This window comes from Pinus tabuliformis, chromosome J (genome assembly GCF_031772625.1).
Source record: "Pinus tabuliformis cultivar Carrire ecotype Pingquan chromosome J, CPIR1, whole genome shotgun sequence".
Taxonomy (NCBI): domain Eukaryota; kingdom Viridiplantae; phylum Streptophyta; class Pinopsida; order Pinales; family Pinaceae; genus Pinus; species Pinus tabuliformis.
In genome coordinates, this window is record NC_142295.1 from 677004172 (window position 1) to 677009600 (window position 5429).

Here is a 5429-nt window from a genome sequence, read left to right on the forward strand (position 1 = left end):
ATTGGGGAGTGATCTGATTCACCTTCATTGCCCACCCATTGTCTAATGGGGTGAGAGAATCACTCATATCCTCTGAGACAAGAAAAAAATCCAATCTCTTAGCTACCCCTTCCTCCCCAGCATCCTATTCCTCTAGGTGGCTTGGAGTATGACTGGCTAAATATCGATGAGGTTTGACAAACTTAGTTTATACAGGAAGTACTCTAATAGAAAATTTGGTCTGGCCCATGACCCCCATGTCTCCGCACTCCCAATAGAAAAATGCAGGTCTTCTCCTTCTATCAACTTTTGCCTCTTACTTAAATAACTATCAAAATAATTTATCCCAATAGCTAATCTTGTCTTGACATGGAGCATAAATATTGATTAAAGTAAATTATTCATTAAGTTCCAATGAATATAATTCTACACCAATACCTCCTTATCGACCCCAAGAGTTTGTAACCTTTATAGACCTGTTGCTCCATCTCAAGGCCAAATGCTTCAACCTCCCTAAGACGCCTATTCTTAGAAAAGTCCATTCCTTTAGAAGAGTCTCTAGGCTTTTACAGATCACATCTCCTTTCCCTAGGGCTTCTCGTAGAAGTAGAAATCGAGCATGCTTCCAAAAGACGAAACTGAGCATACTTTTTTGAGAGGCATGCAGTCTCCCTACAATTTAAGGAAAAATCCTCATTAGGTAACTTCCTCGAAGGGATTTGAGCCTATAACCACCCCTTTTTATGGATTCTTGTCTACTAGCAGCTAGATCCTCCTAGGATTGATACTTCACTCTAGACAGAAAAGACCTTCTTCCTCTTCCCTTATTTCTTGTATGTACTAATAGGACCTTTACCAACACCCCCAATAAGCCTTTTTCAAGGGAAATTACATTTTTGGACCAAATACTATATCGACCTTCTCCCTTTTGGGAGGACTTTGAAGAGCTCCTAGAGGAGGAAATCACCAGAGAAGGAAAGGTAGTGAAAAACTGAGTAATTTTACAAATAACCAGAGGCAGACTCAGTTTAGGGTTCACAGGTCTTTGGGACTTTGAGTTATTAGCAAAAATATCATATTTTGAAGAAACATGAACCAAAATCTTAGGTATTATAGGTATAGCATCAGAAAAATCTAAAACAAAAGTAACTAGTGGAGTGTTACTTAGTCCAGTAGAAGAAGAGATGTCTACATGCAAGGTTGGAAAACATTGAATCATTGATGAGCTCCTTCTCACTGCTTCTACAGACCATGGGGTCCCGATTCCATCCCCACCTCCTCCATCTGATACCAATGATGTCCTATTAACTGAGTTGACCACTGCCTCCTCTCTCGAGTCTGTGTCCTCTTCTTCCTCCTCTGAATATATATTGGGGGTCATTATCAAAGGGAAACTACTCACCAAATGACCATATGCATGGAATCTCCAACAACGAAACAAAATCCCTGCATAGTCCAGTATCTGGACTATTTTCTCCTTGCCTTCTTCCCCCAAAGCATAGTGTGGATACAAACTAGGCTATATATTGATATTGAATGGAATATGAACCATCGATTTCTCACATGAAGTAATATATGACTAATCATATTGTTGGGCCCTGAAATTGTCATTCACTTCCATTAAATTTTCACTTATATTTCCATATTGTCACCTTCACTCCACCTCCATTTCATTACATTTACCTTATCATTATCATTATGGGGTCACATTTATGTTTTTCCAAACTTTATTAATTCTTAGTATTTTTAAGTGAATTTATGGTTAAAAATTAGAAAATAATGTGCATATGCTTATACCTAACAAGTGGGATGAGATTGTTGACATGTGTAGGTCAAAAGGAAGCTTCTAAAAGACCCTTATGTGGCCTCCTAAGGCCAAATTCGAATTTGAGTGGAGAAGATCATGGGATCATAAGGATATGTGTCTCATTTCCTATTTGTATTGAAACTCTAAGAAGATATGTGTCTTATCATTTCCTATTTTGATTGTAACTCTAGAGATATAGGGAGAGATTCATGGACTCTCATTAATGAGATAGCTTCTCATCTTTTTGTATAAATAGGGGAAGTTTTCTCCTATCATTTTATGTGTAAAGTTGGGGAATTGCTCATGTTTTGAATAAAGAAGAAGGCTTGCATTTGGAGCTTCTCAACTTTCCATCCTCATACTTTTGGATTGGCCATCTACAATGTGTGAGATTTATTTGTTTTCATAGATTAATATTTATTTTCTTTCATATATTAAGATTTATTGCTTTCATAATTACTGTGTAATCTTATGCTAATCAATGCATCTCAAGAAAATAATTTTCTCTTTTCCAAAATTTGATTGTGTTTGAAGCATTGGAGCATACAATGATCTTAGTTTTCCTTTACATGTTTTTACAATGCTTTCTTCGGATTAAGTTTTACATTCACTGTTTAATCTTATGTAGAGCATTTCAAGAAGGTAGTTCTTCCAAAATTGATTTCTTAAGGCATTTCGAATAGACATTAATTTAGTTTCCTTTCTCATGATTTTATGATGTTTTTTAGATTAAATTTCTTATCTATTGTGTCATATCATGTTCGGCATTTCAAGAAGGTAACCCTTCCGAACTTGATTGCCTAAAAACATTATATTACACAGTCATTGCAAGTTTTTACATGTTTTCTTTATGCTTTCCTAGATCATGTTTTGTTTCATTTAATGTATAATCAAGTACTTAATCACTTCAATAAGATTGCTTCCTAAATTGAATGGTTCATGGGTATTTGATCATATAATAGATCGTAGTTGTCTTTTCCATTTGTTTTAGATTGTCATTGTTATTTTTCTTTCAGTCCATGAATAGGATTAGTTTAATTTTGATCAAGAGCTTTCAAGGATAAGAAGGGAAGTGATTTCATTTTCATCTTGTCATATGAATGTAATTGTATTTAGATTAATGCTCTATTTTTCATAGATTAGTTCAAGTACATTTCTTTTTCTTCCTTCTTTTTCATAGTTTAATCATTTCATTTAGAGTAATTCCTAGTTTAGTTTCTTTCATCAAAACATTTCCTTTTATTCCTTCTTTAGAAATTAGTTTTCAACATTAAAATTCATTAGATTTTGTCCATTAACATTTAAATATTTGATCTAGAAGCATAAATTTCATTTCTTAGATTAATTTCCTTAGGCATAAGAAACAAAACCTTAAAACAACATAAGAACATACTCAACGAAGTAAGAAACAAGGTTAACTAAGCACATATTGTGCACCACACTTCATTAGTTTACTAACCCCAGTCGATAATTTATGTTAGTAATTTAAGACATTAAATTGACTGAACACATATGTCAAAAAATCCCCCAACTAGATGGAAATATATCTAAAAGTCACCTCATGCTAATATTCCAAAGGTAAACCTGCCTCATCTACATTTTGTTTGATAGTTCTCTCTGCACATCAAAACTTGGGTGCCATAATTTGAACTGAACTGGTGAATGAAATATCTACTAGTGAACCTCCTGAACTTTGGCTATGTCCTTCTTGTTTGTAAAGGAGAGTTGAATCTAGCCCTTGGCTAGACGATGAATCTCAACCTCCCCCCTAAATTTTTTCTTGTTGTTCTTTGCTACCCACTTCCTGAGACTTTTCGGCCCAATCCTTTTCCCTCAAATATTCCCCACCAATGTTTTCTCTCCCAATTCTTTGACCTGCAACATTTTAGTTTCTTTACCTAACCATAGGTTGACATGAAACCCTTCTACCTGTTTTTAACAAATGTTTTTTATTTTGAGCCTGAGGAAATTCTTCTTATCCAAATGCTAGGATAGATCATGATGGACTTGACGAGCTTCCCACTATTCACCCTTCTACATGCACCCAACAACCTTTAGATCCCAATCCACGATCTTCCTTAAAATCCCTACCATTGTTGTAGCTCCAAAACCACTAAGAAATCCCATAATTCATTTATTTTAGATAAGAATTTTAGCAAACCCTCCAAAGAAATTAGAAAATGCCCTTGATAACACTACCAAAGAGATGCCGAAGGATTGCAAGAGCTCCCACTCAAAAATGGCTTCCTTGAGACAAAAGTAATTGATTTTCCATCACTACAAACCAATTAGCCTCGTCGAAAGACAAAGGAGATTCCAAACCCACCAAAAATATTGTAACCATTTGAGGATAACTTCCAGAAAAGAACCATGAACTCCCAAAAGTTAGGAACGTATTGTTGGCATTATGGCTAAAGTATTGTCCTTGATGGCAACCCATACAGGTGATAGATCGCAGTACTTCAGGTCAGTAGCAGAGATTGATGATCAGCTCTCGAATATTGAAGAAAATAAGGGGTACGCAGGTACACCGTACAGAAGGTGCGGACATGCAGGCATGTCTTACATAAAGTGCGTGCATACCCGCAATTATCCCGTGTAAAACGTGCGGACCCTAGTTCACGCACTTTCATGCAGTGAAAAAGTACTCTCATGTGGGAATCCGATGGTGGACCATAGTATTTAGCCCGACGTATTTGATCCTATGGTTTGGTCAGTGGTATTGTTTTATATTATTATTATTATTATTGAGCCCCATGTTTTTGGGCCCCTTGTTTTGGTTATCTATGGTATTGATCCATGATTTTAGGAAGAGCTTGCCTATATAAAGCAAAGGAGATCATTTGGCTAGACACTTGTGAAAGAAGAAGATCTTAAGAGAAGCTAGATCTGAAATTCTAGTGATGGGTTTGTGAGAGAGAGTTGAATCAATATAGAGGAGAAACATGAGGATTACTTCGGATCTACTAATGGGTTGAGATCCATTCGGCGCATGATCAGATCTGTAGATCTGATATTCTGGGTTATCCTTGAAGTCTGAAAATTGTCTATACCCGCAGGAACACAAGTGCAATGAAAGAAAAGTGCGGAGATACGTAGGCGCAGAAGCGTTGCAGGTGCGCAGATACGCAGGACTAGAAGCACTGCAGATGCGGAGGTGCGCAGGCAATTCATAAGACATAGAGCGCAGGTACGCAGGAAGTCCGTGAGGCACAGTGCGTGGGTACGCAGGAAAGTAGTTGGAAACAGTGCGTACTTCTACGCAGGTGTTCTATGGGTGAAGCTGCGTACTTCTCATGAAATCTATTTAGCTGCCCCTGTTTATTATTGTTGTGTTCTGGGTTTTGAAGTGATGTCTGGTTTCTGGTATTAAGTTCTGATAACAGCAGTGATTGATTAAATGTTTATACATTGATGGATGAATGGATCAGGTTCTTATTGACTCATTTTATGTGATCTAATGGACTAGATCTGATTGATGACTCACTTGTATATGTATTGATCTAATGCTTGGGTAATTCAGAAGGTTGTTTGATTATGAGCTTCAATGTTGTTGGGCCCAGTATGAAAATTGGATGAAATGTGGCCTTTCAGATTATGTGTTGTGCTTCAAAGTATCCAGTCTGAAAATTGATGAAACGTG